Raw genomic sequence first — 14,504 nt, 5'->3', positions numbered from 1 at the left:
GGAAAGACACAGGTGCGTCAAGGTACGTCTTCCCCCTGTCCAACTCCTGGATGCTGACAGGCTCCTGCTGAGCTCTGCATATTTCCTTCTCCAGAGAGGCCCTCAGTGGTGGGCGATGATCTCTTTGTGTCCTCACATAGGAAGACGTTGCTACAGGGTGGTGGAGGCCCCTTGGATGGAGTGGATGGGCTAGGGGAGCATGCCTGCTCAGAGTGGCCTTCCTAGCAGTGCTGTGTTGAGCCGTAATGGAGCCTGAGGCATTGGAAAAATCAGTAACACGGATCCTGTCTGTACTTAAAATTCTGGCATTTTATTGATCATGGACTTTTGCCTTAATTTTGATTTTAAAAAATACTGCGCGGAAATATCTCTAATCTTGACTACTGGATTTTTCAGCGCTTCCTTAAATTTGTGTCCCTTACATTTTGTGGCCTCGCTCGCCTCCCCCTGGTCTCGGCCCTGCCTCCAGGATAGGGCCCTGGGGTTCTCCATACCCACAGGAGCTCTCTCTGGCCTCCAGTCCTCTCACCTGAGAAAGGAGAAAGGGAGTGTTCGCTGGGTGCCCAGGACAGGAGGGGCTGGTGACATGGCCACCAGCAGGCATGATGGCGGGGGCTGCTCCTGGGTCTGCCCCAGCCCAGCACTGAGCAAATCCTGCCATTCCTCCTGTGGGGTTGGAGGCCCAGGCCCTGGAACTGCCGGGCTGCCCAGTCGGAAGACGTCTTCCTCCTGCGGTGGGCGAGAGGCCCAGGGGCATGTGCTGCTGAGCTGGGAGGACAGGAGAGGAGGCTCTCGGAGGCTAGGCCCCGAGCAGCCAGCCGTGCAGCTGTGGGTATATCTCCGTCGCAGGAGAGCCGTGCCGTGTTGGCTGTCTGACGGCAAGCCGTGTTGGCAGGGCCTGGGCTCCCAGGCCTGATGCTCAGCACACTGTCAGCACTCAGCAAATAATAAATAATAATAATATCTCCAGCATGCCGGGGAAGCCCGAGGAGGGAGAGAACTCAGAAAACATGTGTTCTGTCTCATGGCGGGTGCCGGGAAGCTGAAATGTGTTCAGCGCCTCTCTCTGGGCGGTGTCTGAGGGGCGCCTCCCTCTCCCCCACAGCTTGGCATGGGAAGATGGTGAGCAAGCAGCCGGGGCCTGCGCTGGGGACTGGGGGCTCGGGGAGAGTTGTCTGGGGTTGCCCTGAACTGTCCCTTAAAAAAAAGGCTACGGGGCGCCTGGGTGCCTCAGCCAGTTCAGCGTGCGCCTTCGGCTCAGGTCATGAGCTCGTGGCTTGTGAGTTTGAGCCCCATGTTGGGCTCTGTGCTGACAGCTCAGAGCCTGGAGCCTGCTTCGGATTCTGTGTCTCCCTCTCTGCCCCTCCCCACTCTGTCTCCCTCTCCCCCCCCCTCTCAAAAATAAATAAACATTAAAAAAATTAAAAAAAGAAAAGACTCCCACTACCCTCAGATGTCCTCTGGTATTTGGGGGTGAACACACTTGGGCTTACATCCTGAATCTACCCCTTCAGACAAGCCACCTTAGCCTCTCAGGACCTTCTTGCTTCTCTCACTTATAAAATGGGGTGGTTACAGTAACTGGTAGGCTGGGTTCAGTGAGAGTGGCTGCAAAGTGCTAGCACAGGGCTGGGAACTGGTAGGTGCTAGCATTTCTGGTGTTGTAGCTCAGTGGGCCGTGTCTCTGGTCCTCGGTGAGAGGCCCGAGTTTGGTCCTGTGTGGGGAGGCCGTGAGGGGCAGGGCTGGTGGGCGGCTGGCACTGGCCCTGGGTCCAGGGGAGGATTCTGCAGACCCTCCGTGTGTGGCAAGTTGCCCCAGTGTGCTGGCCCCTGCTACTGTTTGTTGACTGACTGACTGTGGGGCCCCAGGGGCTTTCACAGAGCCAAGGATGGAGGTTGTGTACTTGGCGTGGAAGCCCAGTGGGGACTCAGTGGCACGGGCGAAGTCCCCTCGACAGCTTCTATGCACGGCGTTCGTGCCGACACTGTGGGCTGCAGCTTCTTGGGATGTGGGAGAGCTGATGGGGGCTGAGACGGCAGGGCTCCGGAGGGCTCAAGCCACAATCTGCCATGACCCCATTGCTCCCTGGCCTGCTTGCTCACGAGGTGGAGAGGGGCTAGGGACCCACTGCAGGAGTGTGGGGAAGTGGTGCCTGCTGTCTTAAAACAATTTTTTTTAATGTTTATCTTTGAGAGAGAGAGAGAAATAGCGTATTGAGTCGGGTAGGGGCAGAGAGAGGGAGACACAGAACTTTAAGCGCACTCCAGGCTCCATGCTGTCAGCACAGAGCCTGACGCGGGGCTCGAACCCACGAACTGTGAGATTATGACCTGAACTAAGTTGGATGCTTAACTGACTGACCCACCCAGGTGCCCCTGTGGCGTGCTGCTTTCTATCTAGCGAGGCCCAGTCTCCCTACCAGCTCTGGTCTCTGGGGGAGGGCACCTTGCTATGACCCTGAATCTGCTCCTGTGGCTGCAGGTGGCCTCCCAGCCTCCTTCTTCCCAAAGCCCTTGTGGTTCCTCTTCTCCCACTCCCCACTTCTCCCAGATAGGCCATTGTCGTACTCAGCCTGAGCCTCCTGCCCCCTGCCTCCTGCCCTGAGGTGAGGGCTCTCCCCGGGTGGGCTGCTGAGGCCTAGTTAGCTGTCCCCATGCCTGGCTCAGCGTGGTGCCACAGGGGATGGGCCACTTGTCAAATGTTGTTGTTTGATTTTCCTCGCTCAGACTTTGCTTGTTCCAACACCCTGCAATGACACGGGTGTTAACCGAGCACCAGGGACTATAATTACAGGGGTTGAGAGACAAGAATCTCCTGGTGGTGTAGCAGCTGCAGGCATGAGCCCCGCCTGATCTGTCCCCAGAGAGGAGCCGCTCCGGTCTGACTCGTGTCTGAAGAGCTGTGGGGTCCACTCCCCTCACCTTGGCATTTGTCTGACTGTAGCCCCACGGGGACTTCTCCCTCAGGGGGCCCCTACGTGCTTCTCTCGGTGGGGCAGATACATGGATGTTATTCAGATCGAGTGTGACGGGGAGGCACTGTGAAGGTGTGGACAGGACAGGCACCATGTGTGGTCTTGCTGACTGGTCCAGGCTGCCAAGCTGGGAAGGGGCAGTTTGCACATGGGTACTTAGCAGGTGGGGGGGTGGGGGCAGGGTACAGCCAGTGACTGGGGGCTTTTCTCAGGACAAATGCAGTGTTCGGGAATCAGTTCCTGAATGCTGTCTGTGGAAGGACAGACCAGACTCAACAGCAGGGATTCTGGCTACAGAATCGGAGTCAACTTGTCACATGCAATGATTGCTTAATTGACGTCTATGAAGGCCATGTCCAAATGCGCTAATAGACGTTTAGTGTGTTGGTTGGGTGAGGGGACAGCATATCCTCTTGGGGATGGGTGCTCACCGTAAGAGGCACGGGTAGCCTGGAATTATGAGGGTGCTTTGGGATCTGGGAATGGCCTGGGAAGTGACACTTACCTTTGTCCAGGTATGTGAAGGGCATGTGTGAGGGGATGGCGGCAGATAGCTGGTTTTGTATGGATTTGTATGGATTGTCACGACTGCTGATAGCCCGATGACCCAGAATGGAGAGGATTGGGTTGCCAGGGACCAAGGTCCCAGCCATCAGGGTCCCCAGGAGGCAGACATAAGGTAGTTGCTGTTGACATTTGGAGAGAATGTCAACATTCTGCCTGGGGAGGGGCTCAGGCCAGGTCTCTGTGCCTGAGCCTGCGGGCCCTAGCCCTGAGGCTAGTCTTGGCTCTGCCACGACTGGATGGACACCCACCCTCTGGGTTGGTCCCTTCCCTGCTCTGTGCTTCTGGTCTGTCTGGGACAGGGTGTGAGGTCCTGCTTCCTTCCGATTTTGTCCTGTGGGTGGGGAGTGGGGTGTAGATGGGGGCTCTGGAAACTATCTGTGGGCACAGGGCATGGGCATGGGCATGGGTGCTGTGGAGCCCACGGAGGTCAGCATTTGTGGATGGGCCAGTTTTTTCTAGGACTTCGGGCTCCCAACGAGACTTTGGGACGCTGTGGCCTCGGGAACGTGATGTTCCAGTGAGAGTCTGTACCCCTGTGGCTGATTTTGGGATCTAGGACTGTGAGCGCCATCTGAGGCTGGAGGGCTGGGGGAGGAGCAAGCCCTCATCAGGTCTCCTCCTGGCCTAGCTCCAATGAGCACTTGCCTGGGCCAAGTGCACAGTAGGCTCTTTCTCGGTCAGCATATCCAGTGGGCTTGGCTAAGGGCACAGTTCTGGCTGCCAACAGGTGAGCCTAATTTGTGGGAGCCAAAGAAGGACTTGTTGAGGGTCCCCCGGCCTTCTGGGCTTGCTCTGGGGCAAGGGGACAGGGTCTAGGGGGGAAGGAGAAACTGGAGCTCACGGGGAGCATCAAAGGGCTGGTGCGAGGTTTATTGGGGCCTTTACTGCCCTAGTTTTCATTATTTACACCCTGTTGATTCTAGGAGCTCCCGTTAAACGTGTAATAAATATAAAAATATTTTACAGGCCAGTGAAAATTCCACAGCAAAAATAACTCTATAAAGAGGGATTTCGCCCCGCTCTGCCCGCTGCCGAGTTCTGTGTGGCATTGCTCTGAGCCTGTGGGCTGGCAGCAGGGCAACGAGGTGGCTGGGTTCCCGGGTCATGGGGGGCGTGGGCTGGGTGTTTAATTAGCCCCTTTACCAGCCTGTGAATGAAGTTGCTCCTCCCAGGCCAGGCCTGCCAGTTCTCGCAGGTGGTGGTGGGTGAGAGCCGCCCAAGTGCAGCCGGTGGAGGGCTGGGCTGTGGAAGCTGGGGAGCAACGGCAGGGGGTGATGGTGAGGGGAGGAAGAGAGCAGCTTCAAGCTGCCTCCTAGCACTGCCCTGCCCTCCTGGACCGCTGGAGGTTTGGCCCAGGGGTGGGTGGAAAGGTAAGGCTGAGGAGACAGGGTAGAGCAGGGATTTGGAGCCTGGACTGTGCGTCCAGCCTGCCTGGGTTCCAATCCCACCTCTGCCACATAGTAGCTGTGTGACCTTGGGCAGATGACTTGCCCTCTCTGTGCCTCGGTTTCCTCCTATGTAAAATCCTATCTCACATGATCACTGTGAAGCATGTGCCTGACACATAGGAATGACTCAAAGATTATTATCTTATACTCTATAATTAAAATGACTTTTAATCAAAAGCAAGGCATTCATGGTTCCAAGCTTGCCAAACTAAGTATAGGGAGAAGGACTTCTGCCGCCTCTGTGAGATCTGGACTCTCTACCTTAGGAGCCACTAGCCACATGATGGCTGTGGAACCCTGGAAATAGAGCTAATCCAAAGTGAGAGGTGCAGTGAGGCATGCCCAGGGTTTTAAAATCTTACTGTGAAAAAAAAAGTCTGTAAAATATCTGATAGCTTTTTGATATTGATTACATGGTGCAACAATATTCTCTATTATTTTGAGTTAAACAAAATATTACATCTTATGTTTCTTTTTACTTAAAAAAATTTTTAAGTTTATTTATTTTGAGAGAGAGAGAGAGAGAGAGAGAGAGAGAGAGAGAGAGAGAGAGAGAGAGAATCCCAAGCAGGCTCCTCATTATCAGCACAGAGCCTGACGCAGGGTTTGAAACCACAAACCGTGAGATCATGACCTGAGTTGAAACCAAGAGTTGAATGCCCAACTGACTGAACCCCCCAGGCGCCCCACTTATTTTTTTTAACTTGTTTTATTTTTTAAAATTTACATCCAAATTAGTTACCATATAGTGCAACAATGATTTCAGGAATAGATTCCTTAGTGCCCCTTACCCATTTAGCCCACCCCCCCTCCCACACCCTCTCCAGTAACCCTCAGTTCGTTCTCCATATTTATGAGTCTCTTCTGTTTTGTCCCCCGCCCTGTTTTTATATTATTTTTGTTTCCCTTCCCTTATGTTCATCTGTTTTGTCTCTTAAAAGTCCTCATATGAGTGAAGTCATATGATTTTTGTCTTTCTCTGACTGACTAATTTCACTTAGCATGATACCTTCCAGCTCCATCCACATAGTTGCAAATGGCAATATGTCATTCTTTTGATTGCCAAGTAATACTCCATCGTATAGATATACCACATCTTCTTTATCCATTCAGCCATCCATGGACATTTGCACTCTTTCCATACTTTAGCTATTGCTGATAGTGCTGCTATAAACATGGGAATCCTGGTCTGCTTAGTTTTAAAGCCTGTGATTGGAGTTCAGCTCATGCTACACCTGCTCACCTTCTGAGGGCCCCTTGTCCTCTCTGGTCCTCGTGGCCACAGACGTGTCCCGGTGTCCGGGTGTTTTGGTGTAGACTCTAGAGTCAGTGGCTTTACCACTTCTTGCTGTGTGGCTTGCAGTACGTCACTTCACCTCTCTGAGCCTTGTCTTCCTTCTCTGTAAAGTGAGGGAAACAATAATACCTACCTTCAAGTGCTGGTTAAATGAAATACTGTGCTTCTGGCCCAGAGTGGGCACTCAAAAAAAAAAAAAAATCATGGCACAGTGCTCATGCTGATGAGGTCAGCAATTTGGTGAGGACCGCCAAGCATGGAAGTACTCTACTTTTCAAAAGTAGTCTTCAGAATGGAGACAGATTAGAATTTTCCTTGAACTCATTTGGGAAGTGTGTCTCATGTTTGCTCCTCTCCCACTGGTGGAGGGCCCACGTGGTCCAGAGTCATGCTCAGGTAGCTGGCCAGTGGGCGTGAGGGTTGCTTCTGAGTATGGCTGTGGCATCGCTGTCCCTCCTGGTGCCCACTGAGCCTTGGTTCTGTATGCCCTGGGTGGTGGTCACTCTCCTCCCCTCCCTGTTTTCTCTGATGGGCACAGAAGCCCATTCTTGAAGGGCACAGAAGAGTGAGGCCGGCTTTGAATATGCCTGCAGGGCAGGACTGGACAGCCCTCACCCCCACAGCACTGCTTAGGGGACCTGGCCTCAGTTGGTGCCCAGGCCAACAATGGCTGTGGAGAAATGGCCCCGCAGTCGGGGAGCTGGCCAGATAGGTCTCAAGGCATTTGCCATTTGTTGCCTCCTTTGGTATGAGGTACTGTTCTGGGGGTTGAGATAAAGGGTGGCTGTTGTCCCGTCTTGTAGATGAGGAAACTGAGGCCTGGGGTATGACTGTTTCTGGGATATATTCAGGGAGGAGTATTTATCTGGGAAACTCAGGACCCTTCCTTTTAGGACAGTTGCTTCCTAACTGTGCAGAGACTCAGGGACCAGCTTGGATTCTTCCCTCACTTGGGATGACCCCACCATAGGACCCTGGACCCCTGTCCTACAGATCTTGGCTCATTCTGTTGGAGTCTTCCAGACCCCTGGACCTGCTCCTCTTTGGAGAGGGACAATTTTAGGATGCTCACAGGTGATTGGGTTTCCTCCCTGCTGTCTCTGACTTCCCTGCCTCTGCCCATCCTAACTCTCAAGGAGTCCTGCATGGGGGCTCTTCCTGGTTAGTGGGGACCGGGAGCAGGGGGCAAAGAGTAGAGGCAGCATCTTCATCCCTGACCAACAGTGGGGCCAAACCCCTAAGCCTGGGAGTGGGGAGGAGAGAGGACGGCAGGATGCCAGCCTTCCTATAGCCACTGCCTAGAGACCAGCGGCCCAGCATAGGCCCTTTGGTATGTGCGGCAGGGATGATGGTGTTGGGGAGGCTGGTGTGACAGCCAGTGATCCCTGGGCTGGACACGAGCCAGGCTCTCTGCCACTGGCTTTACACACTATTTCTCTGTATACATATTCAACCCCCAGCGGCAGGTGCTATTGTGACTCCCATTTTAGAGATGAGAACACTGAGGCAGGGGAGTTTAGCAAAGAAGTAGTGGAAGCACAGTCTGAAGCCCGAGGAGTCTGAGCCCAGAGCAGGCTGCTCCACCCTGGGCCGCTCTGCCTGCTCCTGGAGTGGTGGGGACTGCCTTGTGCCTAGCAGTGCAGCTTCAGGGCTGTTTTCCCCAGCACTCTGCTCTCCCTGGCCGTGGCCAGGCCACCCACCATCTCTACTCACTTGATGCTCTGCCTTTTCCTTGCTGCGCAGGAAAGCAAATTGGAAGGCCAGTGATGAAAGGGATGTTGCTACAGGAACTTCCTTGAATCTGCTCCAAATCTACAGAAATGGTAAATTGTTACCAAATTTTGGTACTTAATCTTAGCCACAGATTGGAGGCACATATATGGGGATTAGAGCCTACTAATGAAAAGGAGCCCCAGGGTGAAAGCCACATGTGTATTTTGAGCAGTGTGCTACACACTCCACTGTAATGCTTCCTCCTTTCTCTTTGAAGCAGGGTTACAATGGTGACCATTTCACAGATGGGGACACTGAAGCCCCGTGAGGTTATTTTATCACTCTTGTTACAGTGGATGGAATGATGCTTTGCCACACTTCCCAGTGGGTGGAGCTAATGTGGTGCTTCGGGTGCTCTCTTAGCTCCCAGAGTGGCCTAGACCACAGACAAGAGGTGACCAGCCCAGAGTTCCGCTCCCTGCTGTGTTGTCCACCAGAAGGGACAGCTCTGGGGACACTAGTTTCTGGGGCAGTGAGAAGTGCTGGTTTTCTGGCCTGGGCAAGTCTCTGAGCCTGGTGTGTGCCAATTACAGCCTCAGGGGGTCTGGCTGGGGTGCCACCAGGCCCGGAGCACAGTGACAGACAGCACAGATGTAGCCCTGGGACCTCAGCAGGGCTAGGAATGTGGAGAGCATCTCAAGGCAGCTGAGCTGGCACGTACATCAAAGGCGGCACGGACGAGGGCCTCAAGTAGGGCTTAGGGGCCGAGGGGTCTAGCCCCCTCAACGTGGGGGTTCGCCCTACTCCAGGGCCGCTGCTGCTGTTCCAGAGACCTTGTGCTCAAATCTGTGGTCCAGCCTTTGTTGCCGTCTGTCCTGTAGGCTGGTGGGTGGTGGGCCTACCACATTTGTGGGCGGGGCAGGACCTGACGGGACATGTGTCTGTCTGACCCTGCATCTTCCCGTCCTCCTGGTCCCTGCTTCTTCAGGGCAGGGCAGCAGCAAGGCTTGGGGAGACCTTTCCCTCTGCCAGACCATTCCTTGACTGGGCTGCCCTGCTTTGCTCCCTCCCCTCTACTGACACACGTTGGAACCACCCACCTCTGTTTGAGGGATTGAGCTTTGCTGCTGTTAAGACTCAGCCATGAGTCCTGACTCCGCACTGGGGCAGATCCTGGGCGGGTGGCAACCCTGTCCTTCTCTCTAGGCATGAGGGCTGGGATTGGGGGCCAGTCTAGAGCACTGGGGTGAAATGACTCAAACAAGATACCCGGTCCACAGTAACAAAAGCCTTTGTCATCCCCTCTGCCCTGGGGCACACACATCAGCAGAGAGGCCTCATAAGAGAGAGCATTTGGGCTGCTCTGGGTTTCCCTGACGCTGTCCCTATCTTTTTTTTTTTTTTTTTTTAAATGTTTTTTTATTTATTTTTGAGACAGAGACAGACAAGCATGAGCAGGGGAGGAGCAGAGAGAGAGGGAGACACAGAATCCGAGGCAGGCTCCAGGCTCTGGGCTGTCAGCACAGAGCCCGATGTGGGGCTCGAACTCACAGACTGTGAGATCATGACCTGAGCCGCAGTCAGACGCCCAACCGACTGAGCCACCCAGGCACCCCTGCTGTCCACTATCTTTAGGAACTGACCATAGCGCTTTCCAGATGTGGTTTGGGAGGGCCAGACCCACCCAAGGCAGAGGGTTGGCAGGTGTGGGTGATCAGTTTATGATAAGAGCCGTGGCCATCAGGTCGTGGCCCCACAAAGGCACAGTGAGTCCACTTTGGCCCTGCCTCCCCCATCACAGCTGGTAGCTTATTCTGTCCACATGACTTGGCCTTAGCTGCAGAGAAGATGGCAATGTGAGGTTTGTGGCCATCTTTTGGGGTTACGGCCACCAAACAAGAAGGCCTGAACTGGGCAAGAAGTCTATGGGCACTGGGGCCATTGAGAAACCTGGAGCCTTCTGTACTAGATGGCCATCATAGTCACAAAATATTGTGGAAGTAGATGCAGAATTTCACACAGATCATGGCTGCTGAAAACATGTCCACCTCCTCCTCCCTCTTGGAGCCACATTTGGCTCTGGTCTTCTCTGCTTTTGGGATACAGTCTTGGCCTCCTTGGCCTGCGGCAGGCCGTGCTTAATCTCTCCTTTGTGTCGTCATAGGCTGGGGTGAGAGTTCACGGGAGAGGAGAGTACCTGGGCTATGTAATTAAGTCACATACTTGGCACAGAAACCTGGCTTTAATGCATGTATCCCATTTGCTGGCTTTTCCAGGCCATTGTCCCCAGCTCGGGCCCATGGACTAATTACAAGGTGTGGGCCCTGGGGCGGTTCAGCGGCCTGGCTGGCTGTGCTGAGTGCTGTCCCTGGCCTCTGTGATGGCTATGCGGTGACTTGGCAGGCCGGAGGCCTGGGGGCTGCCCTTGGGACGGGCATGGGAGCCCAGCGCAAGGGGCCCTTCGCTGGGGGAGGTGTCTGAACTTTCCTATGCACTACTGGTTGGCCTGGCCTTTGGGGTGGGCTGCGGCTTCCCATGGAGGAGAGGGAAAGAGCGGGGGGAGCAGAGCTCCTGACGGGGCTCTCTGGGGGACACAAGAAAGTGCATTCTGGAGATGTGGGCTCTCTGGTGACCACGATGTGGCTTCCAGAAGTGTCTGTAAAGCTCTTGGTGTCTAACGCATCTGGCTGAGCTTCTCTGTTTGAGGCTTCGTGTCCTGGTTCTTGGTTGTGGAGGAAGGGACTCCATTCATACAAAGAGGCAGGTGCAGAGGGAGTTGAACATGAGACTCGACGGCCTATCACAGAGGAAGAGCCCACCCGGTCGTCATCATGGTGAGTTACAGGAGTCCTATGTGGATTCCAGCTGTACAGACAGGGATCGATGTCCACACTCGCTATCCATGGTGAGCCCAGGAACCACGAGTGTGCACGGTGCACCAAGAACAGCTCCCCTCCCTCCCAGATTTGGTTTTGGATGAATATGTACATTGTGATTCATACTGTGCTCTACAGCCTTTACTGTTTGACTTGCCTTAGATTTTAAAACAGATTTGAGGGATGGTGTGCTTGGTGCTCAAGTCTGTTAAAAAAAGTGCCCATAAAAATTATGAATGAATTTTTTTCTCCCCGAACTTCCTCTTCTCCCTGGCAAACAGGAGATGTCCAGGGTTGTTTCTATTAGCCCCCATGTGTCCAAGCAGTGGAGGACAGGAAATGCTACTTGGGGAGGCCAGTGACAGCTTCCCCACTGGCATTGCCCCTCCGGAAAAGTACTAGACTAATAATGCCTAACATTACTGAGAGCTGGACTATGCCAGGATCTCCTGGACCCTCGATAGTCATTAATTTAAAGCTTCAAACAACTTCTTGGGCTACAGGTGATTAGGAAACCTATTTATGGGTGAGGAGGCTGAGGCGCAGAGAGGGTGAATGACATCCTCAGATCACACGGTGAGGAGGTCATGGTCTGGGATTGGACGGTGGGCTGTCAGCTGGCAGACATTCCCCACAGGGAAGGGCTGACTGGCCTTCTCACCTGGCTTATCCTGGTTGTCTGAGCCATGCAATGAGTGGCTTAGGGCTAGACTCTGACCATGTCAGCTAGGATGGATGTTGGTGGCCCCACTGTCAAAGGTCCAAGTGGACCCTTGCTCGGTGTTCACAACCTACCCCGTGGTCCCCTTGATGGCCAGGCCCAGCTCTCCTGCTCCAATCCCTAGCTGCCTGCCTCTTGCAAAATCAGGTGCAGTAGGGCAGTTTACCTATTCTGAGACAGGCTTTAGAGCAGAAACTACAGAAATGAACTCTGTTTTAAAAATATGAACCCCCGGGGCACCTGGGTGGCTGTCAGTGAGTGTCCTACTTTGGCTCAGGTCACGATCTCCCGGTTCATGGGTTCGAACCCTGCTCTATCCTGACAGCTCAGAGCCTGGAGCCTGTTTTGGATTCTGTGTCTCTCTCTCTCTGCCCCTTCTCTGCTCACACTCTGTCTGCCTGTCTTTCTCTCAAAAATAAATAAACACTAAAAAAAATATGAACCCCAAACCTCAATCCAACAAAGGGCAGTTGGCCCCTACACTGTGCAGCAGGTATTTCTGTCTATGAGGTAGCAGGAACCCTACCTCCATGCCAGGTGACACATTGGCAGCAGGCTGCTGTGTGTATGTGTCAGAGAGAGGCCATCAGAGGCACAGGGCAGGCCCCATTGGGGGTCCCGGGGGGCTCTGGGCCCACGTCTGTAAACATCTCAGCTGAGGCAGGCAGGTTTTGCCTGAATTCCGTGGTCTGAGTCAGGACCCTGGGATCCTGGAGCCAAGTGGAGGGTCTTACTCTCCCCATTTGTTCCACTGGACCCAACCCAGAGCTGCCTTGAGCCTCAGTAAACATTTCTTTCTAGATGTTTATTTTGGAGTCTAATGAAAAACAAACTGGATAATTCCTGCACCTGTACAGGGATAAAGTTCTCAGTGCCCTTTGGCAGGCAGTCCCCTTCATCCTCACAGTGGTCCATTGAGAGTGTCCCAGACCACACGTCCCTCACCAGTCCATGCTGCCCTTCTGGCCTCTACCTGTGAACATGCTGTTCCACCTGCCTGGACTGTCCTCCGTTCCCCCTCCTCCTTTGGCCTGGCCTGGATAGCACCTGCTTGGCCTTCGGGGCTCACCTGGGATGTCTCTTCTTCCAGGGGAATTCTCTGATCCCCATTTTGTTGGGCAGGGGCCCTCCCCTGGGCTTTCCAGCAATCAGTGACCACTGTGCAAAGCAAGCACCTGGGCACTTCTTTCCCCCTTAGTGACAAGGACTGTCTTTTCTTCACTGTTGGATCTCCAGCATGTCATAGGATCATAGTAATGAGTGGCTACAACAATAATTAATGATAATAAGCACTTAGTAAATGTCATTTCTGTGCCAGGAACTGTTCTTAGCATTTGACAGGTGTTTGCTGATTTACTTCTCACATCAGCCCTGGGAGGCAGGTGTTCCTCTTCTCTCCATTTGGAGTCTAACTGGTCCACAGTTACATAACTAGTAAGGACAGGAGCTGGGATCCCAACCCAGGCAGTTGGGATAACCTTAACCACCATGCCGGGTGGCCTCCCGTGGATAGCATCTGGAGGTATTCGATCAGTATCTAGTCACTCAACGATAATGAGTGGCTATCCAGATAAAGGCTGGGACTACAAGGGGAAGAGGCATGGCCAAGGTTATGTGCTGGCAGTGAGCCGTGGGGTGACTCCTGCCCACACTACACCACAAGTTCCTTGAGGACAGAGACTTGGACCACTTTGTCCTTTCACGTGTCACCACCTTCTGGCTTGGAGCCTGGGACATGGAAGGTGCTCATCTCTATAAATGACATCCTGTGAGACTTCTGTGATTGCCTGTCAGTTACACCCCCAATCTCAGTACTGGGATGTGGGCCTCCCAAAACGGGAGCCCCTATAAATCGGTATGTGAGTTGATGGCTGTCAGATGGCAGACAGGCAGGGGCAGTGGTGTGGGGGTCAGGGGAGGTCAAGGGAGGAGCAAGGCTCCTTCTTCCGGCCTTGTGGGGTGCTTTCCTTCCGCACGGCCGAGTTCACTTTTGTCTGGGGAGCAGCGCCGTCTGGGATCTGGGATGTAGACTCCCAGAGAGTCCCCCCATGGGAAAGGAGGTGCCTGCCTCAGAAGGTAAGGTTTTGCTTCTCGTGAGCTTCTCCTGGGCCTGGAGGCCCCTCCTGCCCGTGGTGAGCAAACAACGGGTGCTGCGGGTAGTGGCGGTGGCGTTGCCTTTTGTTGGGCACACCTGGCTCAAACATCTCCCGGGATGGGAGTGACTCTGTCAGTCCCTCCTCCCTGCATAGCAGCACGGAGTCAGTGCAGATATTCTCATTTGGGCTCTGACAGCTGTGTCAGCTTCTGGCCCCACTCAGAGGCAAAAGGCACGTCGAAGATGAGGTTTAAACCTGTTGCCAGCCGCCTTCCTGCCTGTCCGAGTCCTGCCGCCCTGGCCTCTGCTGCAAATCTGTTCTGCTTGCCTGAGCACCAAGGTCCAAGGCCCAGCTCATGAGATGTTTCTTGATAGCCCCTAGACACAGAGTGGGCTTCTATGTCATGCCCCCTTTTCTCCAGAGAAGTCCAGAGCCCTCTTTAAATAGGCATTGAGAAATTAGTGTCGCCAGATTATTATACCCAACGCCCTGTGGGGGGACACTGACCATGGCTAGCTTGGGTTTCTTCATCATTTGTGTTGAGGTCAGTAGCAAGCCAGAAAAAGGGTAGATCAAAGGCTGTTATTGCTGGCCCTTGAGCCTAAATTGAGAAATCCACAATTAGGCTGTTCAGTAAAATTATTTTTGATAATTCTCTTTTGTACTAGTAAGTCACGTCACCTGTGAAAAACTCAAGCTTTGCTCACCTTAGGCTTGTTATACAACAGTAATTAGAGGTATCTAGTCCTCTTTGTAAACTAGTAGCACAATGGCTATTAAATAAAAAAAGGGAGCTATAATTTATTTAAGA

The sequence above is a fragment of the Neofelis nebulosa genome, chromosome 1, assembly GCF_028018385.1.
Source record: "Neofelis nebulosa isolate mNeoNeb1 chromosome 1, mNeoNeb1.pri, whole genome shotgun sequence".
In the NCBI taxonomy this organism is placed as follows: domain Eukaryota; kingdom Metazoa; phylum Chordata; class Mammalia; order Carnivora; family Felidae; genus Neofelis; species Neofelis nebulosa.
Note: the sequence above shows the minus strand (reverse complement) of the source record.